At 48.3% G+C, this 23,731-nt stretch overlaps 64 pseudogenes; all 64 read right to left on the minus strand.

Annotated features, from left to right (window-relative positions):
- Nucleotides 1–81: 81 nt before the first annotated feature.
- Nucleotides 82–257, minus strand: LOC143761753 (U2 spliceosomal RNA; annotated as a pseudogene).
- Nucleotides 258–432: 175 nt separating this feature from the next.
- LOC143759541 (U2 spliceosomal RNA) lies at nucleotides 433–610 on the minus strand (annotated as a pseudogene).
- A 177-nt stretch (nucleotides 611–787) lies between these two features.
- LOC143759765 (U2 spliceosomal RNA) lies at nucleotides 788–963 on the minus strand (annotated as a pseudogene).
- A 1,322-nt stretch (nucleotides 964–2,285) lies between these two features.
- On the minus strand, nucleotides 2,286–2,464 carry LOC143760141 (U2 spliceosomal RNA; annotated as a pseudogene).
- A 177-nt stretch (nucleotides 2,465–2,641) lies between these two features.
- Nucleotides 2,642–2,817, minus strand: LOC143759766 (U2 spliceosomal RNA; annotated as a pseudogene).
- Nucleotides 2,818–2,994: 177 nt separating this feature from the next.
- LOC143761126 (U2 spliceosomal RNA) lies at nucleotides 2,995–3,170 on the minus strand (annotated as a pseudogene).
- Nucleotides 3,171–3,347: 177 nt separating this feature from the next.
- Nucleotides 3,348–3,523, minus strand: LOC143762786 (U2 spliceosomal RNA; annotated as a pseudogene).
- A 175-nt stretch (nucleotides 3,524–3,698) lies between these two features.
- On the minus strand, nucleotides 3,699–3,876 carry LOC143760525 (U2 spliceosomal RNA; annotated as a pseudogene).
- A 177-nt stretch (nucleotides 3,877–4,053) lies between these two features.
- LOC143760212 (U2 spliceosomal RNA) lies at nucleotides 4,054–4,229 on the minus strand (annotated as a pseudogene).
- A 174-nt stretch (nucleotides 4,230–4,403) lies between these two features.
- Nucleotides 4,404–4,582, minus strand: LOC143762685 (U2 spliceosomal RNA; annotated as a pseudogene).
- Nucleotides 4,583–4,759: 177 nt separating this feature from the next.
- LOC143818799 (U2 spliceosomal RNA) lies at nucleotides 4,760–4,935 on the minus strand (annotated as a pseudogene).
- A 176-nt stretch (nucleotides 4,936–5,111) lies between these two features.
- LOC143762331 (U2 spliceosomal RNA) lies at nucleotides 5,112–5,288 on the minus strand (annotated as a pseudogene).
- Nucleotides 5,289–5,465: 177 nt separating this feature from the next.
- LOC143761592 (U2 spliceosomal RNA) lies at nucleotides 5,466–5,641 on the minus strand (annotated as a pseudogene).
- A 177-nt stretch (nucleotides 5,642–5,818) lies between these two features.
- LOC143762152 (U2 spliceosomal RNA) lies at nucleotides 5,819–5,994 on the minus strand (annotated as a pseudogene).
- Nucleotides 5,995–6,171: 177 nt separating this feature from the next.
- On the minus strand, nucleotides 6,172–6,347 carry LOC143761891 (U2 spliceosomal RNA; annotated as a pseudogene).
- Nucleotides 6,348–6,524: 177 nt separating this feature from the next.
- LOC143761127 (U2 spliceosomal RNA) lies at nucleotides 6,525–6,700 on the minus strand (annotated as a pseudogene).
- Nucleotides 6,701–6,877: 177 nt separating this feature from the next.
- Nucleotides 6,878–7,053, minus strand: LOC143818726 (U2 spliceosomal RNA; annotated as a pseudogene).
- A 177-nt stretch (nucleotides 7,054–7,230) lies between these two features.
- LOC143761670 (U2 spliceosomal RNA) lies at nucleotides 7,231–7,406 on the minus strand (annotated as a pseudogene).
- A 177-nt stretch (nucleotides 7,407–7,583) lies between these two features.
- On the minus strand, nucleotides 7,584–7,759 carry LOC143818727 (U2 spliceosomal RNA; annotated as a pseudogene).
- Nucleotides 7,760–7,936: 177 nt separating this feature from the next.
- Nucleotides 7,937–8,112, minus strand: LOC143762017 (U2 spliceosomal RNA; annotated as a pseudogene).
- Nucleotides 8,113–8,289: 177 nt separating this feature from the next.
- On the minus strand, nucleotides 8,290–8,465 carry LOC143762979 (U2 spliceosomal RNA; annotated as a pseudogene).
- Nucleotides 8,466–8,642: 177 nt separating this feature from the next.
- Nucleotides 8,643–8,818, minus strand: LOC143761128 (U2 spliceosomal RNA; annotated as a pseudogene).
- Nucleotides 8,819–8,995: 177 nt separating this feature from the next.
- Nucleotides 8,996–9,171, minus strand: LOC143818728 (U2 spliceosomal RNA; annotated as a pseudogene).
- Nucleotides 9,172–9,348: 177 nt separating this feature from the next.
- LOC143761683 (U2 spliceosomal RNA) lies at nucleotides 9,349–9,524 on the minus strand (annotated as a pseudogene).
- Nucleotides 9,525–9,701: 177 nt separating this feature from the next.
- On the minus strand, nucleotides 9,702–9,877 carry LOC143760685 (U2 spliceosomal RNA; annotated as a pseudogene).
- Nucleotides 9,878–10,054: 177 nt separating this feature from the next.
- Nucleotides 10,055–10,230, minus strand: LOC143761129 (U2 spliceosomal RNA; annotated as a pseudogene).
- A 177-nt stretch (nucleotides 10,231–10,407) lies between these two features.
- Nucleotides 10,408–10,583, minus strand: LOC143762787 (U2 spliceosomal RNA; annotated as a pseudogene).
- Nucleotides 10,584–10,756: 173 nt separating this feature from the next.
- Nucleotides 10,757–10,936, minus strand: LOC143760144 (U2 spliceosomal RNA; annotated as a pseudogene).
- A 177-nt stretch (nucleotides 10,937–11,113) lies between these two features.
- On the minus strand, nucleotides 11,114–11,289 carry LOC143760213 (U2 spliceosomal RNA; annotated as a pseudogene).
- Nucleotides 11,290–11,463: 174 nt separating this feature from the next.
- LOC143762686 (U2 spliceosomal RNA) lies at nucleotides 11,464–11,642 on the minus strand (annotated as a pseudogene).
- Nucleotides 11,643–11,819: 177 nt separating this feature from the next.
- On the minus strand, nucleotides 11,820–11,995 carry LOC143760046 (U2 spliceosomal RNA; annotated as a pseudogene).
- Nucleotides 11,996–12,171: 176 nt separating this feature from the next.
- Nucleotides 12,172–12,348, minus strand: LOC143762274 (U2 spliceosomal RNA; annotated as a pseudogene).
- Nucleotides 12,349–12,525: 177 nt separating this feature from the next.
- Nucleotides 12,526–12,701, minus strand: LOC143762391 (U2 spliceosomal RNA; annotated as a pseudogene).
- Nucleotides 12,702–12,878: 177 nt separating this feature from the next.
- LOC143762153 (U2 spliceosomal RNA) lies at nucleotides 12,879–13,054 on the minus strand (annotated as a pseudogene).
- A 177-nt stretch (nucleotides 13,055–13,231) lies between these two features.
- On the minus strand, nucleotides 13,232–13,407 carry LOC143761892 (U2 spliceosomal RNA; annotated as a pseudogene).
- A 177-nt stretch (nucleotides 13,408–13,584) lies between these two features.
- LOC143762385 (U2 spliceosomal RNA) lies at nucleotides 13,585–13,760 on the minus strand (annotated as a pseudogene).
- A 177-nt stretch (nucleotides 13,761–13,937) lies between these two features.
- Nucleotides 13,938–14,113, minus strand: LOC143818729 (U2 spliceosomal RNA; annotated as a pseudogene).
- A 177-nt stretch (nucleotides 14,114–14,290) lies between these two features.
- Nucleotides 14,291–14,466, minus strand: LOC143761694 (U2 spliceosomal RNA; annotated as a pseudogene).
- A 177-nt stretch (nucleotides 14,467–14,643) lies between these two features.
- LOC143763119 (U2 spliceosomal RNA) lies at nucleotides 14,644–14,819 on the minus strand (annotated as a pseudogene).
- A 177-nt stretch (nucleotides 14,820–14,996) lies between these two features.
- LOC143762913 (U2 spliceosomal RNA) lies at nucleotides 14,997–15,172 on the minus strand (annotated as a pseudogene).
- Nucleotides 15,173–15,349: 177 nt separating this feature from the next.
- Nucleotides 15,350–15,525, minus strand: LOC143760350 (U2 spliceosomal RNA; annotated as a pseudogene).
- A 175-nt stretch (nucleotides 15,526–15,700) lies between these two features.
- On the minus strand, nucleotides 15,701–15,878 carry LOC143762363 (U2 spliceosomal RNA; annotated as a pseudogene).
- Nucleotides 15,879–16,055: 177 nt separating this feature from the next.
- Nucleotides 16,056–16,231, minus strand: LOC143759252 (U2 spliceosomal RNA; annotated as a pseudogene).
- Nucleotides 16,232–16,408: 177 nt separating this feature from the next.
- On the minus strand, nucleotides 16,409–16,584 carry LOC143760351 (U2 spliceosomal RNA; annotated as a pseudogene).
- A 177-nt stretch (nucleotides 16,585–16,761) lies between these two features.
- Nucleotides 16,762–16,937, minus strand: LOC143762154 (U2 spliceosomal RNA; annotated as a pseudogene).
- Nucleotides 16,938–17,114: 177 nt separating this feature from the next.
- Nucleotides 17,115–17,290, minus strand: LOC143761893 (U2 spliceosomal RNA; annotated as a pseudogene).
- A 177-nt stretch (nucleotides 17,291–17,467) lies between these two features.
- LOC143762626 (U2 spliceosomal RNA) lies at nucleotides 17,468–17,643 on the minus strand (annotated as a pseudogene).
- Nucleotides 17,644–17,820: 177 nt separating this feature from the next.
- LOC143761231 (U2 spliceosomal RNA) lies at nucleotides 17,821–17,996 on the minus strand (annotated as a pseudogene).
- A 177-nt stretch (nucleotides 17,997–18,173) lies between these two features.
- On the minus strand, nucleotides 18,174–18,349 carry LOC143759888 (U2 spliceosomal RNA; annotated as a pseudogene).
- Nucleotides 18,350–18,526: 177 nt separating this feature from the next.
- Nucleotides 18,527–18,702, minus strand: LOC143760352 (U2 spliceosomal RNA; annotated as a pseudogene).
- Nucleotides 18,703–18,879: 177 nt separating this feature from the next.
- Nucleotides 18,880–19,055, minus strand: LOC143762018 (U2 spliceosomal RNA; annotated as a pseudogene).
- Nucleotides 19,056–19,232: 177 nt separating this feature from the next.
- Nucleotides 19,233–19,408, minus strand: LOC143818919 (U2 spliceosomal RNA; annotated as a pseudogene).
- Nucleotides 19,409–19,585: 177 nt separating this feature from the next.
- Nucleotides 19,586–19,761, minus strand: LOC143818731 (U2 spliceosomal RNA; annotated as a pseudogene).
- Nucleotides 19,762–19,938: 177 nt separating this feature from the next.
- LOC143761705 (U2 spliceosomal RNA) lies at nucleotides 19,939–20,114 on the minus strand (annotated as a pseudogene).
- A 177-nt stretch (nucleotides 20,115–20,291) lies between these two features.
- On the minus strand, nucleotides 20,292–20,467 carry LOC143763120 (U2 spliceosomal RNA; annotated as a pseudogene).
- Nucleotides 20,468–20,644: 177 nt separating this feature from the next.
- On the minus strand, nucleotides 20,645–20,820 carry LOC143762914 (U2 spliceosomal RNA; annotated as a pseudogene).
- A 177-nt stretch (nucleotides 20,821–20,997) lies between these two features.
- On the minus strand, nucleotides 20,998–21,173 carry LOC143761724 (U2 spliceosomal RNA; annotated as a pseudogene).
- A 177-nt stretch (nucleotides 21,174–21,350) lies between these two features.
- Nucleotides 21,351–21,526, minus strand: LOC143762637 (U2 spliceosomal RNA; annotated as a pseudogene).
- Nucleotides 21,527–21,703: 177 nt separating this feature from the next.
- On the minus strand, nucleotides 21,704–21,879 carry LOC143761232 (U2 spliceosomal RNA; annotated as a pseudogene).
- Nucleotides 21,880–22,056: 177 nt separating this feature from the next.
- Nucleotides 22,057–22,232, minus strand: LOC143759900 (U2 spliceosomal RNA; annotated as a pseudogene).
- A 177-nt stretch (nucleotides 22,233–22,409) lies between these two features.
- On the minus strand, nucleotides 22,410–22,585 carry LOC143760353 (U2 spliceosomal RNA; annotated as a pseudogene).
- Nucleotides 22,586–22,762: 177 nt separating this feature from the next.
- LOC143762020 (U2 spliceosomal RNA) lies at nucleotides 22,763–22,938 on the minus strand (annotated as a pseudogene).
- A 177-nt stretch (nucleotides 22,939–23,115) lies between these two features.
- Nucleotides 23,116–23,291, minus strand: LOC143818920 (U2 spliceosomal RNA; annotated as a pseudogene).
- Nucleotides 23,292–23,464: 173 nt separating this feature from the next.
- On the minus strand, nucleotides 23,465–23,644 carry LOC143760145 (U2 spliceosomal RNA; annotated as a pseudogene).
- Nucleotides 23,645–23,731: the final 87 nt, after the last annotated feature.

Below are 23,731 nucleotides of genomic sequence, written 5' to 3' on the forward strand. Positions count from 1 at the left end.
CAGAAACTCTGGAAGTTCTGTAGATGATAGTTCTGCGGTGTGCGTGTGTTCAAGCTGTGCACAACGCGTTTTGAATCTGCATAACCACACCCTCCATCCCCATTGTGACAGCACGTGAAGGTTCCGCGCGACAAAGCAAGCTCCATTTCCAGCTCCCTATTCCAAAAATCTATTTAATATATGGTCCCCAAATAGGGGACATATCAGATAAGAGCAGACACTACGCTTGATCTTGAGCCATTTGGCCAAGAAGCGATGATCAGAAATGGTTTGCCACTTGGGCCGCACCAAGGCCTACAACCGAAACCCACTGTGGAGACATAGCAAAAGATTGCCGCAGGGAAGACATTTTCCAGAAACTCTGGAAGCTCTGTCGATGACAGTTCTGCGGTGTGCGTGTGTTCAAGCTGTGCACAACGCGTTTTGAATCTGCATAACCACACCCTCCATCCCCATTGTGACAGCATGTGAAGGTTCCGTCCGACGAAGCAAGCTCCATTTCCAGCTCCGTTTTCCAAAAATCCATTTAATATATGGTCCCCAAATAGGGGACGTATCAGATAAGAACAGACACTACGCTTGATCTTGAGCCATTTGGCCGAGAAGCGATGATCAGAAATGGTTTGCCACTTGGGCCGCACCAAGGCCTAAAACCGAAACCCACTGTGGAGACATAGCAAAAGATTGCCGCAGGGAAGACATTTTCCAGAAACTCTGGAAGCTCTGTCGATGACAGTTCTGCGGTGTGCGTGTGTTCAAGCTGTGCACAACGCGTTTTGAATCTGCATAACCACACCCTCCATCCCCATTGTGACAGCACGTGAAGGTTCCGTGCGACAAAGCAAGCTCCATTTCCAGCTCCCTATTCCAAAAATCTATTTAATATATGGTCCCCAAATAGGGGACGTATCAGATAAGAACAGACACTACGCTTGATCTTGAGCCATTTGGCCGAGAAGCGATGATCAGAAATGGTTTGCCACTTGGGCCGCACCAAGGCCTACAACCGAAACCCACTGTGGAGACATAGCAAAAGATTGCCGCAGGGAAGACATTTTCCAAAAACTCTGGAAGCTCTGTAGATGACAGTTCTGCGGTGTGCGTGTGTTCAAGCTGTGCACAACGCGTTTTGAATCTGCATAACCACACCCTCCATCCCCATTGTGACAGCACGTGAAGGTTCCGTGTGACAAATAGTGTTGAGCGATACCGTCCGATACTTGAAAGTATCGGTATCGGAAAGTATCGGCCGATACCGGCAAAATATCGGATCCAATCCGATACCGATACCCGATACCAATACAAGTCAATGGGACTCAGGTATCGGACGGTATTCCTGATGGTTCCCAGGGTCTGAAGGAGAGGAAACTCTCCTTCAGGCCCTGGGAACCATATAAATGTGTAAAAGAAAGAATTAAAATAAAAAAAATCGCTATACTCACCTGTCCGACGCAGCCGGGACCTCGGCGATTGTAAGCGGCAGCGTTGTTTCTTTAAAATTCGCGCTTTTACTTGCTTACGTGAATTCCCGGCTTCTGATTGGTCAGGGCGGCCATGTTGCCGGGACTCGGACCAATCACAGCAAGCCGTGACGAAATTACGTCACGGCTTGCTGTGATTGGTCCGCGTCCCGGCAATATGGCGCCGTGACCAATCACAAGCCGTGACGTCACGGGAGGCTGGACACGCGCGCTTTTCAAAATAAGCGCGTGTCCAGCCTCCCGTGACGTCACGGCTTGTGATTGGTTAATGGCGGCCATGTTCCTGGGACGCGGACCAATCACAGCAAGCCGTGACGTAATTTCGTCACGGCTTGCTGTGATTGGTCCGCATCCCGGCAATATGGCGCCGTGACCAATCACAAGCCGTGACGTCACGGGAGGCTGGACACGCGCGCTTTTCAAAATAAGCGCGTGTCCAGCCTCCCGTGACGTCACGGCTTGTGATTGGTTAATGGCGGCCATGTTGCCGGGACGCGGACCAATCACAGCAAGCCGTGACGTAATTTCGTCACGGCTTGCTGTGATTGGTCCGAGTCCCGGCAACATGGCCGCCCTGACCAATCAGAAGCCGGGAATTCACGTAAGCAAGTAAAAGCGCGAATTTTAAAGAAACAACGCTGCCGCTTACAATCGCCGAGGTCCCGGCTGCGTCGGACAGGTGAGTATAGCGATTTTTTTTATTTTAATTCTTTCTTTTACACCTTTTTACATTAATGTTGTTTCGATACCGATATCCGATATTACAAAAATATCGGATCTCGGTATCGGAAATTCCGATACAGCAAGTATCGGCCGATACCCGATACTTGCAGCATCGGAATGCTCAACACTAGTGACAAAGCAAGCTCCATTTCCAGCTCCCTATTCCAAAAATCCATTTAATATATGGTCCCCAAATAGGGGACGTATCAGATAAGAACAGACACTACGCTTGATCTTGAGCCATTTGGCCGAGAAGCGATGATCAGAAATGGTTTGCCACTTGGGCCGCACCAAGGCCTAAAACCGAAACCCACTGTGGAGACATAGCAAAAGATTGCCGCAGGGAAGACATTTTCCAGAAACTCTGGAAGCTCTGTCGATGACAGTTCTGCGGTGTGCGTGTGTTCAAGCTGTGCACAACGCGTTTTGAATCTGCATAACCACACCCTCCATCCCCATTGTGACAGCACGTGAAGGTTCCGTGCGACAAAGCAAGCTCCATTTCCAGCTCCCTATTCCAAAAATCTATTTAATATATGGTCCCCAAATAGGGGACGTATCAGATAAGAACAGACACTACGCTTGATCTTGAGCCATTTGGCCGAGAAGCGATGATCAGAAATGGTTTGCCACTTGGGCCGCACCAAGGCCTACAACCGAAACCCACTGTGGAGACATAGCAAAAGATTGCCGCAGGGAAGACATTTTCCAGAAACTCTGGAAGCTCTGTCGATGACAGTTCTGCAGTGTGCGTGTGTTCAAGCTGTGCACAACGCGTTTTGAATCTGCATAACCACACCCTCCATCCCCATTGTGACAGCACGTGAAGGTTCCGTGTGACAAAGCAAGCTCCATTTCCAGCTCCCTATTCCAAAAATCCATTTAATATATGGTCCCCAAATAGGGGACGTATCAGATAAGAACAGACACTACGCTTGATCTTGAGCCATTTGGCCGAGAAGCGATGATCAGAAATGGTTTGCCACTTGGGCCGCACCAAGGCCTACAACCGAAACCCACTGTGGAGACATAGCAAAAGATTGCCGCAGGGAAGACATTTTCCAGAAACTCTGGAGGTTCTGTAGATGATAGTTCTGCGGTGTGCGTGTGTTCAAGCTGTGCACAACGCGTTTTGAATCTGCATAACCACACCCTCCATCCCCATTGTGACAGCACGTGAAGGTTCCGTGCGACAAAGCATGCTCCATTTCCAGCTCCCTATTCCAAAAATCTATTTAATATATGGTCCCCAAATAGGGGACATATCAGATAAGAGCAGACACTACGCTTGATCTTGAGCCATTTGGCCAAGAAGCGATGATCAGAAATGGTTTGCCACTTGGGCCGCACCAAGGCCTACAACCGAAACCCACTGTGGAGACATAGCAAAAGATTGCCGCAGGGAAGACATTTTCCAGAAACTCTGGAAGCTCTGTCGATGACAGTTCTGCGGTGTGCGTGTGTTCAAGCTGTGCACAACGCGTTTTGAATCTGCATAACCACACCCTCCATCCCCATTGTGACAGCATGTGAAGGTTCCGTCCGACGAAGCAAGCTCCATTTCCAGCTCCGTTTTCCAAAAATCCATTTAATATATGGTCCCCAAATAGGGGACGTATCAGATAAGAACAGACACTACGCTTGATCTTGAGCCATTTGGCAGAGAAGCGATGATCAGAAATGGTTTGCCACTTAGGCCTCACCAAGGCCTACAACCGTAACCCACTGTGGAGACATAGCAAAAGATTGCCGCAGGGAAGACATTTTCCAGAAACCCTGGAAGCTCTGTAGATGACAGTTCTGCGGTGTGCGTGTGTTCAAGCTGTGCACAACGCATTTTGAATCTGCATAACCACACCCTCCATCCTCATTGTGACAGCACGTGAAGGTTCTGTGCGACAAAGCAAGCTCCATTTCCAGCTCCCTATTCCAAAAATCTATTTAATATATGGTCCCCAAATAGGGGACGTATCAGATAAGAACAGACACTACGCTTGATCTTGAGCCATTTGGCCGAGAAACGATGATCAGAAATGGTTTGCCACTTGGGCCGCACCAAGGCCTACAACCGAAACCCACTGTGGAGACATAGCAAAAGATTGCCGCAGGGAAGACATTTTCCAGAAACTCTGGAAGCTTTGTCGATGACAGTTCTGCGGTGTGCGTGTGTTCAAGCTGTGCACAACGCGTTTTGAATCTGCATAATCACACCCTCCATCCCCATTGTGACAGCACGTGAAGGTTCCGTGTGACAAAGCAAGCTCCATTTCCAGCTCCCTATTCCAAAAATCCATTTAATATATGGTCCCCAAATAGGGGACGTATCCGAGAAGAACAGACACTACGCTTGATCTTGAGCCATTTGGCCGAGAAGCGATGATCAGAAATGGTTTGCCACTTGGGCCGCCCCAAGGCCTACAACTGAAACCCACTGTGGAGACATAGCAAAAGATTGCCGCAGGGAAGACATTTTCCAGAAACTCTGGAATCTCTGTAGATGACAGTTCTGCGGTGTGCGTGTGTTCAAGCTGTGCACAACGCGTTTTGAATCTGCATAACCACACCCTCCATCCCCATTGTGACAGCACGTGAAGGTTCCGTGCGACAAAGCAAGCTCCATTTCCAGCTCCCTATTCCAAAAATCCATTTAATATATTGTCCCCAAATAGGGGACGTATCAGATAAGAACAGACACTACGCTTGATCTTGAGCCATTTGGCCGAGAAGCGATGATCAGAAATGGTGTGCCACTTGGGCCGCACCAAGGCCTACAACCGAAACCCACTGTGGAGACATAGCAAAAGATTGCCGCAGGGAAGACATTTTCCAGAAACTCTGGAAGTTCTGTAGATGACAGTTCTGCGGTGTGCGTGTGTTCAAGCTGTGCACAACGCGTTTTGAATCTGCATAACCACACCCTCCATCCCCATTGTGACAGCAAGTGAAGGTTCCGTGCGACAAAGCAAGCTCCATTTCCAGTTCCCTATTCCAAAAATCCATTTAATATATGGTCCCCAAATAGGGTACGTATCAGATAAGAACAGACACTACGCTTGATCTTGAGCCATTTGGCCGAGAAGCGATGATCAGAAATGGTTTGCCACTTGGGCCGCACCAAGGCCTACAACCGAAACCCACTGTGGAGACATAGCAAAAGATTGCCGCAGGGAAGACATTTTCCAGAAACTCTGGAAGCTCTGTAGATGACAGTTCTGCGGTGTGCGTGTGTTCAAGCTGTGCACAACGCGTTTTGAATCTGCATAACCACACCCTCCATCCCCATTGTGACAGCACGTGAAGGTTCCGTGCGACAAAGCAAGCTCCATTTCCAGCTCCCTATTCCAAAAATCCATTTAATATATGGTCCCCAAATAGGGGACGTATCAGATAAGAACAGACTCTACGCTTGATCTTGAGCCATTTGGCCGAGAAGCGATGATCAGAAATGGTTTGCCACTTGGGCCGCACCAAGGCCTACAACCGAAACCCACTGTGGAGACATAGCAAAAGATTGCCGCAGGGAAGACATTTTCCAGAAACTTTGGAAGCTCTGTAGATGACAGTTCTGCGGTGTGCGTGTGTTCAAGCTGTATACAACGCGTTTCGAATCTGCATAACCACACCCTCCATCCCCATTGTGACAGCACGTGAAGGTTCCGTGCGACAAAGCAAGCTCCATTGCCAGCTCCCTATTCCAAAAATCCATTTAATATATGGTCCCCAAATAGGGGACGTATCAGATAAGAACAGACTCTACGCTTGATCTTGAGCCATTTGGCCGAGAAGCGATGATCAGAAATGGTTTGCCATTTGGGCCGCACCAAGGCCTACAACCGAAACCCACTGTGGAGACATAGCAAAAGATTGCCGCAGGGAAGACATTTTCCAGAAACTCTGGAAGCTCTGTAGATGACAGTTCTGCGGTGTGCGTGTGTTCAAGCTGTGCACAACGCGTTTTGAATCTGCATAACCACACCCTCCATCCCCATTGTGACAGCACGTGAAGGTTCCGTGCGACAAAGCAAGCTCCATTTCCAGCATCCTATTCCAAAAATCCATTTAATATATGGTCCCCAAATAGGGGACGTATCAGATAAGAACAGACTCTACGCTTGATCTTGAGCCATTTGGCCGAGAAGCGATGATCAGAAATGGTTTGCCACTTGGGCCGCACCAAGGCCTACAACCGAAACCCACTGTGGAGACTTAGCAAAAGATTGCCGCAGGGAAGACATTTTCCAGAAACTCTGGAAGCTCTGTAGATGACAGTTCTGCGGTGTGCGTGTGTTCAAGCTGTGCACAACGCGTTTCGAATCTGCATAACCACACCCTCCATCCCCATTGTGACAGCACGTGAAGGTTCCGTGTGACAAAGCAAGCTCCATTTCCAGCTCCCTATTCCAAAAATCCATTTAATATATGGTCCCCAAATAGGGGACGTATCAGATAAGAACAGACACTACGCTTGATCTTGAGCCATTTGGCCGAGAAGCGATGATCAGAAATGGTTTGCCACTTGGGCCGCACCAAGGCCTACAACCGAAACCCACTGTGGAGACATAGCAAAAGATTGCCGCAGGGAAGACATTTTCCAGAAACTCTGGAAGCTCTGTCGATGACAGTTCTGTGGTGTGCGTGTGTTCAAGCTGTGCACAACGCGTTTTGAATCTGCATAACCACACCCTCCATCCCCATTGTGACAGCACGTGAAGGTTCCGTGCGACGAAGCAAGCTCCATTTCCAGCTCCCTATTCCAAAAATCCATTTAATATATGGTCCCCAAATAGGGGACGTATCAGATAAGAACAGACACTACGCTTGATCTTGAGCCATTTGGCCGAGAAGCGATGATCAGAAATGGTTTGCCACTTGGGCCACACCAAGGCCTACAACCGAAACCCACTGTGGAGACATAGCAAAAGATTGCCGCAGGGAAGACATTTTCCAGAAACTCTGGAAGCTCTGTAGATGACAGTTCTGCTGTGTGCGTGTGTTCAAGCTGTGCACAACGCGTTTTGAATCTGCATAACCACACCCTCCATCCCCATTGTGACAGCACGTGAAGGTTCCGTGCGACAAAGCAAGCTCCATTTCCAGCTCCCTATTCCAAAAATCTATTTAATATATGGTCCCCAAATAGGGGACGTATCAGATAAGAACAGACACTACACTTGATCTTGAGCCATTTGGCCGAGAAGCGATGATCAGAAATGGTTTGCCACTTGGGCCGCACCAAGGCCTACAACCGAAACCCACTGTGGAGACATAGCAAAAGATTGCCGCAGGGAAGACATTTTCCAAAAACTCTGGAAGCTCTGTAGATGACAGTTCTGCGGTGTGCGTGTGTTCAAGCTGTGCACAACGCGTTTTGAATCTGCATAACCACACCCTCCATCCCCATTGTGACAGCACGTGAAGGTTCCGTGCGACGAAGCAAGCTCCATTTCCAGCTCCCTATTCCAAAAATCCATTTAATATATGGTCCCCAAATAGGGGACGTATCAGATAAGAACAGACACTACGCTTGATCTTGAGCCATTTGGCCGAGAAGCGATGATCAGAAATGGTTTGCCACTTGGGCCGCACCAAGGCCTACAACCGAAACCCACTGTGGAGACATAGCAAAAGATTGCCGCAGGGAAGACATTTTCCAGAAACCCTGGAAGTTCTGTAGATGATAGTTCTGCGGTGTGCGTGTGTTCAAGCTGTGCACAACGCGTTTTGAATCTGCATAACCACACCCTCCATCCCCATTGTGACAGCACGTGAAGGTTCCGTGCGACAAAGCAAGCTCCATTTCCAGCTCCCTATTCCAAAAATCTATTTAATATATGGTCCCCAAATAGGGGACATATCAGATAAGAGCAGACACTACGCTTGATCTTGAGCCATTTGGCCAAGAAGCGATGATCAGAAATGGTTTGCCACTTGGGCCGCACCAAGGCCTACAACCGAAACCCACTGTGGAGACATAGCAAAAGATTGCCGCAGGGAAGACATTTTCCAGAAACTCTGCAAGCTCTGTCGATGACAGTTCTGCGGTGTGCGTGTGTTCAAGCTGTGCACAACGCGTTTTGAATCTGCAAAACCACACCCTCCATCCCCATTGTGACAGCACATGAAGGTTCCGTGCGACAAAGCAAGCTCCATTTCCAGCTCCCTATTCCAAAAATCTATTTAATATATGGTCCCCAAATAGGGGACGTATCAGATAAGAACAGACACTACGCTTGATCTTGAGCCATTTGGCCGAGAAGCGATGATCAGAAATGGTTTGCCACTTGGGCCGCACCAAGGCCTACAACCGAAACCCACTGTGGAGACATAGCAAAAGATTGCCGCAGGGAAGACATTTTCCAGAAACTCTGGAAGTTCTGTAGATGATAGTTCTGCGGTGTGCTTTTGTTCAAGCTGTGCACAACGCGTTTTGAATCTGCATAACCACACCCTCCATCCCCATTGTGACAGCACGTGAAGGTTCCGTGTGACAAAGCAAGCTCCATTTCCAGCTCCCTATTCCAAAAATCCATTTAATATATGGTCCCCAAATAGGGGACGTATCAGATAAGAACAGACACTACGCTTGATCTTGAGCCATTTGGCCGAGAAGCGATGATCAGAAATGGTTTGCCACTTGGGCCGCACCAAGGCCTACAACCGAAACCCACTGTGGAGACATAGCAAAAGATTGCCGCAGGGAAGACATTTTCCAGAAACTCTGGAAGCTCTGTAGATGACAGTTCTGCGGTGTGCGTGTGTTCAAGCTGTGCACAACGCGTTTTGAATCTGCATAACCACACCCTCCATCCCCATTGTGACAGCACGTGAAGGTTCCGTGCGACGAAGCAAGCTCCATTTCCAGCTCCCTATTCCAAAAATCCATTTAATATATGGTCCCCAAATAGGGGACGTATCAGATAAGAACAGACACTACGCTTGATCTTGAGCCATTTGGCCGAGAAGCGATGATCAGAAATGGTTTGCCACTTGGGCCACACCAAGGCCTACAACCGAAACCCACTGTGGAGACATAGCAAAAGATTGCCGCAGGGAAGACATTTTCCAGAAACTCTGGAAGCTCTGTAGATGACAGTTCTGCGGTGTGCGTGTGTTCAAGCTGTGCACAACGCGTTTTGAATCTGCATAACCACACCCTCCATCCCCATTGTGACAGCACGTGAAGGTTCCGTGCGACAAAGCAAGCTCCATTTCCAGCTCCCTATTCCAAAAATCTATTTAATATATGGTCCCCAAATAGGGGACGTATCAGATAAGAACAGACACTACACTTGATCTTGAGCCATTTGGCCGAGAAGCGATGATCAGAAATGGTTTGCCACTTGGGCCGCACCAAGGCCTACAACCGAAACCCACTGTGGAGACATAGCAAAAGATTGCCGCAGGGAAGACATTTTCCAAAAACTCTGGAAGCTCTGTAGATGACAGTTCTGCGGTGTGCGTGTGTTCAAGCAGTGCACAACGCGTTTTGAATCTGCATAACCACACCCTCCATCCCCATTGTGACAGCACGTGAAGGTTCCGTGTGACAAAGCAAGCTCCATTTCCAGCTCCCTATTCCAAAAATCTATTTAATATATGGTCCCCAAATAGGGGACGTATCAGATAAGAACAGACACTACGCTTGATCTTGAGCCATTTGGCCGAGAAGCGATGATCAGAAATGGTTTGCCACTTGGGCCGCACCAAGGCCTACAACCGAAACCCACTGTGGAGACATAGCAAAAGATTGCCGCAGGGAAGACATTTTCCAGAAACTCTGGAAGCTCTGTCGATGACAGTTCTGCAGTGTGCGTGTGTTCAAGCTGTGCACAACGCGTTTTGAATCTGCATAACCACACCCTCCATCCCCATTGTGACAGCACGTGAAGGTTCCGTGTGACAAAGCAAGCTCCATTTCCAGCTCCCTATTCCAAAAATCCATTTAATATATGGTCCCCAAATAGGGGACGTATCAGATAAGAACAGACACTACGCTTGATCTTGAGCCATTTGGCCGAGAAGCGATGATCAGAAATGGTTTGCCACTTGGGCCGCACCAAGGCCTACAACCGAAACCCACTGTGGAGACATAGCAAAAGATTGCCGCAGGGAAGACATTTTCCAGAAACTCTGGAGGTTCTGTAGATGATAGTTCTGCGGTGTGCGTGTGTTCAAGCTGTGCACAACGCGTTTTGAATCTGCATAACCACACCCTCCATCCCCATTGTGACAGCACGTGAAGGTTCCGTGCGACAAAGCATGCTCCATTTCCAGCTCCCTATTCCAAAAATCTATTTAATATATGGTCCCCAAATAGGGGACATATCAGATAAGAGCAGACACTACGCTTGATCTTGAGCCATTTGGCCAAGAAGCGATGATCAGAAATGGTTTGCCACTTGGGCCGCACCAAGGCCTACAACCGAAACCCACTGTGGAGACATAGCAAAAGATTGCCGCAGGGAAGACATTTTCCAGAAACTCTGGAAGCTCTGTCGATGACAGTTCTGCGGTGTGCGTGTGTTCAAGCTGTGCACAACGCGTTTTGAATCTGCATAACCACACCCTCCATCCCCATTGTGACAGCATGTGTAGGTTCCGTCTGACGAAGCAAGCTCCATTTCCAGCTCCGTTTTCCAAAAATCCATTTAATATATGGTCCCCAAATAGGGGACGTATCAGATAAGAACAGACACTACGCTTGATCTTGAGCCATTTGGCCGAGAAGCGATGATCAGAAATGGTTTGCCACTTAGGCCTCACCAAGGCCTACAACCGTAACCCACTGTGGAGACATAGCAAAAGATTGCCGCAGGGAAGACATTTTCCAGAAACCCTGGAAGCTCTGTAGATGACAGTTCTGCGGTGTGCGTGTGTTCAAGCTGTGCACAACGCATTTTGAATCTGCATAACCACACCCTCCATCCTCATTGTGACAGCACGTGAAGGTTCTGTGCGACAAAGCAAGCTCCATTTCCAGCTCCCTATTCCAAAAATCTATTTAATATATGGTCCCCAAATAGGGGACGTATCAGATAAGAACAGACACTACGCTTGATCTTGAGCCATTTGGCCGAGAAACGATGATCAGAAATGGTTTGCCACTTGGGCCGCACCAAGGCCTACAACCGAAACCCACTGTGGAGACATAGCAAAAGATTGCCGCAGGGAAGACATTTTCCAGAAACTCTGGAAGCTTTGTCGATGACAGTTCTGCGGTGTGCGTGTGTTCAAGCTGTGCACAACGCGTTTTGAATCTGCATAATCACACCCTCCATCCCCATTGTGACAGCACGTGAAGGTTCCGTGTGACAAAGCAAGCTCCATTTCCAGCTCCCTATTCCAAAAATCCATTTAATATATGGTCCCCAAATAGGGGACGTATCCGAGAAGAACAGACACTACGCTTGATCTTGAGCCATTTGGCCGAGAAGCGATGATCAGAAATGGTTTGCCACTTGGGCCGCCCCAAGGCCTACAACTGAAACCCACTCTGGAGACATAGCAAAAGATTGCCGCAGGGAAGACATTTTCCAGAAACTCTGGAAGCTCTGTAGATGACAGTTCTGCGGTGTGCGTGTGTTCAAGCTGTGCACAACGCGTTTTGAATCTGCATAACCACACCCTCCATCCCCATTGTGACAGCACGTGAAGGTTCCGTGCGACAAAGCAAGCTCCATTTCCAGCTCCCTATTCCAAAAATCCATTTAATATATGGTCCCCAAATAGGGGACGTATCAGATAAGAACAGACACTACGCTTGATCTTGAGCCATTTGGCCGAGAAGCGATGATCAGAAATGGTGTGCCACTTGGGCCGCACCAAGGCCTACAACCGAAACCCACTGTGGAGACATAGCAAAAGATTGCCGCAGGGAAGACATTTTCCAGAAACTCTGGAAGTTCTGTAGATGACAGTTCTGCGGTGTGCGTGTGTTCAAGCTGTGCACAACGCGTTTTGAATCTGCATAACCACACCCTCCATCCCCATTGTGACAGCAAGTGAAGGTTCCGTGCGACAAAGCAAGCTCCATTTCCAGTTCCCTATTCCAAAAATCTATTTAATATATGGTCCCCAAATAGGGTACGTATCAGATAAGAACAGACACTACGCTTGATCTTGAGCCATTTGGCCGAGAAGCGATGATGAGAAATGGTTTGCCACTTGGGCCGCACCAAGGCCTACAACCGAAACCCACTGTGGAGACATAGCAAAAGATTGCCGCAGGGAAGACATTTTCCAGAAACTCTGGAAGCTCTGTAGATGACAGTTCTGCGGTGTGCGTGTGTTCAAGCTGTGCACAACGCGTTTTGAATCTGCATAACCACACCCTCCATCCCCATTGTGACAGCACGTGAAGGTTCCGTGCGACAAAGCAAGCTCCATTTCCAGCTCCCTATTCCAAAAATCCATTTAATATACGGTCCCCAAATAGGGGACGTATCAGATAAGAACAGACTCTACGCTTGATCTTGAGCCATTTGGCCGAGAAGCGATGATCAGAAATGGTTTGCCACTTGGGCCGCACCAAGGCCTACAACCGAAACCCACTGTGGAGACATAGCAAAAGATTGCCGCAGGGAAGACATTTTCCAGAAACTTTGGAAGCTCTGTAGATGACAGTTCTGCGGTGTGCGTGTGTTCAAGCTGTATACAACGCGTTTCGAATCTGCATAACCACACCCTCCATCCCCATTGTGACAGCACGTGAAGGTTCCGTGCGACAAAGCAAGCTCCATTGCCAGCTCCCTATTCCAAAAATCCATTTAATATATGGTCCCCAAATAGGGGACGTATCAGATAAGAACAGACTCTACGCTTGATCTTGAGCCATTTGGCCGAGAAGCGATGATCAGAAATGGATTGCCATTTGGGCCGCACCAAGGCCTACAACCGAAACCCACTGTGGAGACATAGCAAAAGATTGCCGCAGGGAAGACATTTTCCAGAAACTCTGGAAGCTCTGTAGATGACAGTTCTGCGGTGTGCGTGTGTTCAAGCTGTGCACAACGCGTTTTGAATCTGCATAACCACACCCTCCATCCCCATTGTGACAGCACGTGAAGGTTCCGTGCGACAAAGCAAGCTCCATTTCCAGCATCCTATTCCAAAAATCCATTTAATATATGGTCCCCAAATAGGGGACGTATCAGATAAGAACAGACTCTACGCTTGATCTTGAGCCATTTGGCCGAGAAGCGATGATCAGAAATGGTTTGCCACTTGGGCCGCACCAAGGCCTACAACCGAAACCCACTGTGGAGACTTAGCAAAAGATTGCCGCAGGGAAGACATTTTCCAGAAACTCTGGAAGCTCTGTAGATGACAGTTCTGCGGTGTGCGTGTGTTCAAGCTGTGCACAACGCGTTTCGAATCTGCATAACCACACCCTCCATCCCCATTGTGACAGCACGTGAAGGTTCCGTGTGACAAAGCAAGCTCCATTTCCAGCTCCCTATTCCAAAAATCCATTTATTATATGGTCCCCAAATAGGGGACGTATCAGATAAGAACAGACACTACGCTTGATCTTGAGCCATTTGGCCGAGAAGCGATGATCAGAAATGGTTTGCCACTTGGGCCGCACCAAGGCCTACAACCGAAACCCACTGTGGAGACATAGCAAAAGATTGCCGCAGGGAAGACATTTTCCAGAAACTCTGGAAGCTCTGTCGATGACAGTTCTGTGGTGTGCGTGTGTTCAAGCTGTGCACAACGCGTTTTGAATCTGCATAACCACACCCTCCATCCCCATTGTGACAGCACGTGAAGGTTCCGTGCGACGAAGCAAGCTCCATTTCCAGCTCCCTATTCCAAAAATCCATTTAATATATGGTCCCCAAATAGGGGACGTATCAGATAAGAACAGACACTACGCTTGATCTTGAGCCATTTGGCCGAGAAGCGATGATCAGAAATGGTTTGCCACTTGGGCCACACCAAGGCCTACAACCGAAACCCACTGTGGAGACATAGCAAAAGATTGCCGCAGGGAAGACATTTTCCAGAAACTCTGGAAGCTCTGTAGATGACAGTTCTGCGGTGTGCGTGTGTTCAAGCTGTGCACAACGCGTTTTGAATCTGCATAACCACACCCTCCATCCCCATTGTGACAGCACGTGAAGGTTCCGTGCGACAAAGCAAGCTCCATTTCCAGCTCCCTATTCCAAAAATCTATTTAATATATGGTCCCCAAATAGGGGACGTATCAGATAAGAACAGACACTACACTTGATCTTGAGCCATTTGGCCGAGAAGCGATGATCAGAAATGGTTTGCCACTTGGGCCGCACCAAGGCCTACAACCGAAACCCACTGTGGAGACATAGCAAAAGATTGCCGCAGGGAAGACATTTTCCAAAAACTCTGGAAGCTCTGTAGATGACAGTTCTGCGGTGTGCGTGTGTTCAAGCTGTGCACAACGCGTTTTGAATCTGCATAACCACACCCTCCATCCCCATTGTGACAGCACGTGAAGGTTCCGTGTGACAAAGCAAGCTCCATTTCCAGCTCCCTATTCCAAAAATCCATTTAATATATGGTCCCCAAATAGGGGACGTATCAGATAAGAACAGACACTACGCTTAAACTTGAGCCATTTGGCCGAGAAGCGATGATCAGAAATGGGTTGCCACTTGGGCCGCACCAAGGCCTAAAACCGAAACCCACTGTGGAGACATAGCAAAAGATTGCTGCAGGGAAGACATTTTCCAGAAACTCTGGAAGCTCTGTCGATGACAGTTCTGCGGTGTGCGTGTGTTCAAGCTGTGCACAACGCGTTTTGAATCTGCATAACCACACCCTCCATCCCCATTGTGACAGCACATGAAGGTTCCGTGCGACAAAGCAAGCTCCATTTCCAGCTCCCTATTCCAAAAATCTATTTAATATATGGTCCCCAAATAGGGGACGTATCAGATAAGAACAGACACTACGCTTGATCTTGAGGCATTTGGCCGAGAAGCGATGATCAGAAATGGTTTGCCACTTGGGCCGCACCAAGGCCTACAACCGAAACCCACTGTGGAGACATAGCAAAAGATTGCCGCAGGGAAGACATTTTCCAGAAACTCTGGAAGTTCTGTAGATGATAGTTCTGCGGTGTGCGTGTGTTCAAGCTGTGCACAACGCGTTTTGAATCTGCATAACCACACCCTCCATCCCCATTGTGACAGCACGTGAAGGTTCCGTGCGACAAAGCAAGCTCCATTTCCAACTCCCTATTCCAAAAATCTATTTAATATATGGTCCCCAAATAGGGGACGTATCAGATAAGAACAGACACTACGCTTGATCTTGAGCCATTTGGCCGAGAAGCGATGATCAGAAATGGTTTGCCACTTGGGCCGCACCAAGGCCTACAACCGAAACCCACTGTGGAGACATAGCAAAAGATTGCCGCAGGGAAGACATTTTCCAGAAACTCTGGAAGTTCTGTAGATGATAGTTCTGCTGTGTGCGTGTGTTCAAGCTGTGCACAACGCGTTTTGAATCTGCATAACCACACCCCCCATCCCCATTGTGACAGCACGTGAAGGTTCCGTGCGACAAAGCAAGCTCCATTTCCAGCTCCCTATTCCAAAAATCTATTTAATATATGGTCCCCAAATAGGGGACATATCAGATAAGAGCAGACACTACGCTTGATCTTGAGCCATTTGGCCAAGAAGCGATGATCAGAAATGGTTTGCCACTTGGGCCGCACCAAGGCCTACAACCGAAACCCACTGTGGAGACATAGCAAAAGATTGCCGCAGGGAAGACATTTTCCAGAAACTCTGGAAGCTCTGTCGATGACAGTTCTGCGGTGTGCGTGTGTTCAAGCTGTGCACAACGCGTTTTGAATCTGCATAACCACACCCTCCATCCCCATTGTGACAGCACATGAAGGTTCCGTGCGACAAAGCAAGCTCCATTTCCAGCTCCCTATTCCAAAAATCTGTTTAATATATGGTCCCCAAATAGGGGACGTATCAGATAAGAACAGACACTACGCTTGATCTTGAGCCATTTGGCCGAGAAGCGATGATCAGAAATGGTTTGCCACTTGGGCCGCACCAAGGCCTACAACCGAAACCCACTGTGGAGACATAGCAAAAGATTGCCGCAGGGAAGACATTTTCCAGAAACTCTGGAAGTTCTGTAGATGATAGTTCTGCGGTGTGCGTGTGTTCAAGCTGTGCACAACGCGTTTTGAATCTGCATAACCACACCCTCCATCCCCATTGTGACAGCACGTGAAGGTTCCGTGCGACAAAGCAAGCTCCATTTCCAACTCCCTATTCCAAAAATCTATTTAATATATGGTCCCCAAATAGGGGACGTATCAGATAAGAACAGACACTACGCTTGATCTTGAGCCATTTGGCCGAGAAGCGATGATCAGAAATGGTTTGCCAATTGGGCCGCACCAAGGCCTACAACCGAAACCCACTGTGGAGACATAGCAAAAGATTGCCGCAGGGAAGACATTTTCCAGAAACTCTGGAAGCTCTGTAGATGACAGTTCTGCGGTGTGCATGTGTTCAAGCTGTGCACAACGCGTTTTGAATCTGCATAACCACACCCTCCATCCCCATTGTGACAGCACGTGAAGGTTCCGTGCGACAAAGCAAGCTCCATTGCCAGCTCCCTATTCCAAAAATCCATTTAATATATGGTCCCCAAATAGGGGACGTATCAGATAAGAACAGACTCTACGCTTGATCTTGAGCCATTTGGCCGAGAAGCGATGATCAGAAATGGTTTGCCATTTGGGCCGCACCAAGGCCTACAACCGAAACCCACTGTGGAGACATAGCAAAAGATTGCCGCAGGGAAGACATTTTCCAGAAACTCTGGAAGCTCTGTAGATGACAGTTCTGCGGTGTGCGTGTGTTCAAGCTGTGCACAACGCGTTTTGAATCTGCATAACCACACCCTCCATCCCCATTGTGACAGCACGTGAAGGTTCCGTGCGACAAAGCAAGCTCCATTTCCAGCATCCTATTCCAAAAATCCATTTAATATATGGTCCCCAAATAGGGGACGTATCAGATAAGAACAGACTCTACGCTTGATCTTGAGCCATTTGGCCGAGAAGCGATGATCAGAAATGGTTTGCCACTTGGGCCGCACCAAGGCCTACAACCGAAACCCACTGTGGAGACTTAGCAAAAGATTGCCGCAGGGAAGACATTTTCCAGAAACTCTGGAAGCTCTGTAGATGACAGTTCTGCGGTGTGCGTGTGTTCAAGCTGTGCACAAAGCGTTTCGAATCTGCATAACCACACCCTCCATCCCCATTGTGACAGCACGTGAAGGTTCAGTGTGACAAAGCAAGCTCCATTTCCAGCTCCCTATTCCAAAAATCCATTTAATATATGGTCCCCAAATAGGGGACGTATCAGATAAGAACAGACACTACGCTTGATCTTGAGCCATTTGGCCGAGAAGCGATGATCAGAAATGGTTTGCCACTTGGGCCGCACCAAGGCCTACAACCGAAACCCACTGTGGAGACATAGCAAAAGATTGCCGCAGGGAAGACATTTTCCAGAAACTCTGGAAGCTCTGTCGATGACAGTTCTGTGGTGTGCGTGTGTTCAAGCTGTGCACAACGCGTTTTGAATCTGCATAACCACACCCTCCATCCCCATTGTGACAGCACGTGAAGGTTCCGTGCGACGAAGCAAGCTCCATTTCCAGCTCCCTATTCCAAAAATCCATTTAATATATGGTCCCCAAATAGGGGACGTATCAGATAAGAACAGACACTACGCTTGATCTTGTGCCATTTGGCCGAGAAGCGATGATCAGAAATGGTTTGTCACTTGGGCCACACCAAGGCCTACAACCGAAACCCACTGTGGAGACATAGCAAAAGATTGCCGCAGGGAAGACATTTTCCAGAAACTCTGGAAGCTCTGTAGATGACAGTTCTGCGGTGTGCGTGTGTTCAAGCTGTGCACAACGCGTTTTGAATCTGCATAACCACACCCTCCATCCCCATTGTGACAGCACATGAAGGTTCCGTGCGACAAAGCAAGCTCCATTTCCAGCTCCCTATTCCAAAAATCTATTTAATATATGGTCCCCAAATAGGGGACGTATCAGATAAGAACAGACACTACACTTGATCTTGAGCCATTTGGCCGAGAAGCGATGATCAGAAATGGTTTGCCACTTGGTCCACACCAAGGCCTACAACCGAAACCCACTGTGGAGACATAGCAAAAGATTGCCGCAGGGAAGACATTTTCCAGAAACTCTGGAAGTTCTGTAGATGATAGTTCTGCGGTGTGCGTGTGTTCAAGCTGTGCACAACGTGTTTTGAATCTGCATAACCACACCCTCCATCCCCATTGTGACAGCACGTGAAGGTTCCGTGCGACAAAGCAAGCTCCATTTCCAACTCCCTATTCCAAAAATCTATTTAATATATGGTCCCCAAATAGGGGACGTATCAGATAAGAACAGACACTACGCTTGATCTTGAGCCATTTGGCCGAGAAGCGATGATCAGAAATGGTTTGCCACTTGGGCCGCACCAAGGCCTACAACCGAAACCCACTGTGGAGACATAGCAAAAGATTGCCGCAGGGAAGACATTTTCCAGAAACTCTGGAAGTTCTGTAGATGATAGTTCTGCGGTGTGCGTGTGTTCAAGCTGTGCACAACGCGTTTTGAATCTGCATAACCACACCCTCCATCCCCATTGTGACAGCACGTGAAGGTTCCGTGCGACAAAGCAAGCTCCATTTCCAGCTCCCTATTCCAAAAATCTATTTAATATATGGTCCCCAAATAGGGGACATATCAGATAAGAGCAGACACTACGCTTGATCTTGAGCCATTTGGCCAAGAAGCGATGATCAGAAATGGTTTGCCACTTGGGCCGCACCAAGGCCTACAACCGAAACCCACTGTGGAGACATAGCAAAAGATTGCCGCAGGGAAGACATTTTCCAGAAACTCTGGAAGCTCTGTCGATGACAGTTCTGCGGTGTGCGTGTGTTCAAGCTGTGCACAACGCGTTTTGAATCTGCATAACCACACCCTCCATCCCCATTGTGACAGCACATGAAGGTTCCGTGCGACAAAGCAAGCTCCATTTCCAGCTCCCTATTCCAAAAATCTATTTAATATATGGTCCCCAAATAGGGGACGTATCAGATAAGAACAGACACTACGCTTGATCTTGAGCCATTTGGCCGAGAAGCGATGATCAGAAATGGTTTGCCACTTGGGCCGCACCAAGGCCTACAACCGAAACCCACTGTGGAGACATAGCAAAAGATTGCCGCAGGGAAGACATTTTCCAGAAACTCTGGAAGCTCTGTCGATGACAGTTCTGTGGTGTGCGTGTGTTCAAGCTGTGCACAACGCGTTTTGAATCTGCATAACCACACCCTCCATCCCCATTGTGACAGCACGTGAAGGTTCCGTGCGACGAAGCAAGCTCCATTTCCAGCTCCCTATTCCAAAAATCCATTTAATATATGGTCCCCAAATAGGGGACGTATCAGATAAGAACAGACACTACGCTTGATCTTGAGCCATTTGGCCGAGAAGCGATGATCAGAAATGGTTTGCCACTTGGGCCACACCAAGGCCTACAACCGAAACCCACTGTGGAGACATAGCAAAAGATTGCCGCAGGGAAGACATTTTCCAGAAACTCTGGAAGCTCTGTAGATGACAGTTCTGCGGTGTGCGTGTGTTCAAGCTGTGCACAACGCGTTTTGAATCTGCATAACCACACCCTCCATCCCCATTGTGACAGCACGTGAAGGTTCCGTGCGACAAAGCAAGCTCCATTTCCAGCTCCCTATTCCAAAAATCTATTTAATATATGGTCCCCAAATAGGGGACGTATCAGATAAGAACAGACACTACACTTGATCTTGAGCCATTTGGCCGAGAAGCGATGATCAGAAATGGTTTGCCACTTGGGCCGCACCAAGGCCTACAACCGAAACCCACTGTGGAGACATAGCAAAAGATTGCCGCAGGGAAGACATTTTCCAAAAACTCTGGAAGCTCTGTAGATGACAGTTCTGCGGTGTGCGTGTGTTCAAGCTGTGCACAACGCGTTTTGAATCTGCATAACCACACCCTCCATCCCCATTGTGACAGCACGTGAAGGTTCCGTGTGACAAAGCAAGCTCCATTTCCAGCTCCCTATTCCAAAAATCCATTTAATATATGGTCCCCAAATAGGGGACGTATCAGATAAGAACAGACACTACGCTTAAACTTGAGCCATTTGGCCGAGAAGCGATGATCAGAAATGGGTTGCCACTTGGGCCGCACCAAGGCCTAAAACCGAAACCCACTGTGGAGACATAGCAAAAGATTGCTGCAGGGAAGACATTTTCCAGAAACTCTGGAAGCTCTGTCGATGACAGTTCTGCGGTGTGCGTGTGTTCAAGCTGTGCACAACGCGTTTTGAATCTGCATAACCACACCCTCCATCCCCATTGTGACAGCACATGAAGGTTCCGTGCGACAAAGCAAGCTCCATTTCCAGCTCCCTATTCCAAAAATCTATTTAATATATGGTCCCCAAATAGGGGACGTATCAGATAAGAACAGACACTACGCTTGATCTTGAGGCATTTGGCCGAGAAGCGATGATCAGAAATGGTTTGCCACTTGGGCCGCACCAAGGCCTACAACCGAAACCCACTGTGGAGACATAGCAAAAGATTGCCGCAGGGAAGACATTTTCCAGAAACTCTGGAAGGTCTGTAGATGATAGTTCTGCGGTGTGCGTGTGTTCAAGCTGTGCACAACGCGTTTTGAATCTGCATAACCACACCCTCCATCCCCATTGTGACAGCACGTGAAGGTTCCGTGCGACAAAGCAAGCTCCATTTCCAACTCCCTATTCCAAAAATCTATTTAATATATGGTCCCCAAATAGGGGACGTATCAGATAAGAACAGACTCTACGCTTGATCTTGAGCCATTTGGCCGAGAAGCGATGATCAGAAATGGTTTGCCACTTGGGCCGCACCAAGGCCTACAACCGAAACCCACTGTGGAGACTTAGCAAAAGATTGCCGCAGGGAAGACATTTTCCAGAAACTCTGGAAGCTCTGTAGATGACAGTTCTGCGGTGTGCGTGTGTTCAAGCTGTGCACAAAGCGTTTCGAATCTGCATAACCACACCCTCCATCCCCATTGTGACAGCACGTGAAGGTTCAGTGTGACAAAGCAAGCTCCATTTCCAGCTCCCTATTCCAAAAATCCATTTAATATATGGTCCCCAAATAGGGGACGTATCAGATAAGAACAGACACTACGCTTGATCTTGAGCCATTTGGCCGAGAAGCGATGATCAGAAATGGTTTGCCACTTGGGCCGCACCAAGGCCTACAACCGAAACCCACTGTGGAGACATAGCAAAAGATTGCCGCAGGGAAGACATTTTCCAGAAACTCTGGAAGCTCTGTCGATGACAGTTCTGTGGTGTGCGTGTGTTCAAGCTGTGCACAACGCGTTTTGAATCTGCATAACCACACCCTCCATCCCCATTGTGACAGCACGTGAAGGTTCCGTGCGACGAAGCAAGCTCCATTTCCAGCTCCCTATTCCAAAAATCCATTTAATATATGGTCCCCAAATAGGGGACGTATCAGATAAGAACAGACACTACGCTTGATCTTGTGCCATTTGGCCGAGAAGCGATGATCAGAAATGGTTTGTCACTTGGGCCACACCAAGGCCTACAACCGAAACCCACTGTGGAGACATAGCAAAAGATTGCCGCAGGGAAGACATTTTCCAGAAACTCTGGAAGCTCTGTAGATGACAGTTCTGCGGTGTGCGTGTGTTCAAGCTGTGCACAACGCGTTTTGAATCTGCATAACCACACCCTCCATCCCCATTGTGACAGCACATGAAGGTTCCGTGCGACAAAGCAAGCTCCATTTCCAGCTCCCTATTCCAAAAATCTATTTAATATATGGTCCCCAAATAGGGGACGTATCAGATAAGAACAGACACTACACTTGATCTTGAGCCATTTGGCCGAGAAGCGATGATCAGAAATGGTTTGCCACTTGGTCCACACCAAGGCCTACAACCGAAACCCACTGTGGAGACATAGCAAAAGATTGCCGCAGGGAAGACATTTTCCAGAAACTCTGGAAGTTCTGTAGATGATAGTTCTGCGGTGTGCGTGTGTTCAAGCTGTGCACAACGTGTTTTGAATCTGCATAACCACACCCTCCATCCCCATTGTGACAGCACGTGAAGGTTCCGTGCGACAAAGCAAGCTCCATTTCCAACTCCCTATTCCAAAAATCTATTTAATATATGGTCCCCAAATAGGGGACGTATCAGATAAGAACAGACACTACGCTTGATCTTGAGCCATTTGGCCGAGAAGCGATGATCAGAAATGGTTTGCCACTTGGGCCGCACCAAGGCCTACAACCGAAACCCACTGTGGAGACATAGCAAAAGATTGCCGCAGGGAAGACATTTTCCAGAAACTCTGGAAGTTCTGTAGATGATAGTTCTGCGGTGTGCGTGTGTTCAAGCTGTGCACAACGCGTTTTGAATCTGCATAACCACACCCTCCATCCCCATTGTGACAGCACGTGAAGGTTCCGTGCGACAAAGCAAGCTCCATTTCCAGCTCCCTATTCCAAAAATCTATTTAATATATGGTCCCCAAATAGGGGACATATCAGATAAGAGCAGACACTACGCTTGATCTTGAGCCATTTGGCCAAGAAGCGATGATCAGAAATGGTTTGCCACTTGGGCCGCACCAAGGCCTACAACCGAAACCCACTGTGGAGACATAGCAAAAGATTGCCGCAGGGAAGACATTTTCCAGAAACTCTGGAAGCTCTGTCGATGACAGTTCTGCGGTGTGCGTGTGTTCAAGCTGTGCACAACGCGTTTTGAATCTGCATAACCACACCCTCCATCCCCATTGTGACAGCACATGAAGGTTCCGTGCGACAAAGCAAGCTCCATTTCCAGCTCCCTATTCCAAAAATCTATTTAATATATGGTCCCCAAATAGGGGACGTATCAGATAAGAACAGACACTACGCTTGATCTTGAGCCATTTGGCCGAGAAGCGATGATCAGAAATGGTTTGCCACTTGGGCCGCACCAAGGCCTACAACCGAAACCCACTGTGGAGACATAGCAAAAGATTGCCGCAGGGAAGACATTTTCCAGAAACTCTGGAAGCTCTGTCGATGACAGTTCTGCGGTGTGCGTGTGTTCAAGCTGTGCACAACGCGTTTTGAATCTGCATAACCACACCCTCCATCCCCATTGTGACAGCATGTGTAGGTTCCGTCTGACGAAGCAAGCTCCATTTCCAGCTCCGTTTTCCAAAAATCCATTTAATATATGGTCCCCAAATAGGGGACGTATCAGATAAGAACAGACACTACGCTTGATCTTGAGCCATTTGGCCGAGAAGCGATGATCAGAAATGGTTTGCCACTTAGGCCTCACCAAGGCCTACAACCGTAACCCACTGTGGAGACATAGCAAAAGATTGCCGCAGGGAA

The sequence above is a fragment of the Ranitomeya variabilis genome, chromosome 3 (assembly GCF_051348905.1).
Source record: "Ranitomeya variabilis isolate aRanVar5 chromosome 3, aRanVar5.hap1, whole genome shotgun sequence".
Taxonomy (NCBI): domain Eukaryota; kingdom Metazoa; phylum Chordata; class Amphibia; order Anura; family Dendrobatidae; genus Ranitomeya; species Ranitomeya variabilis.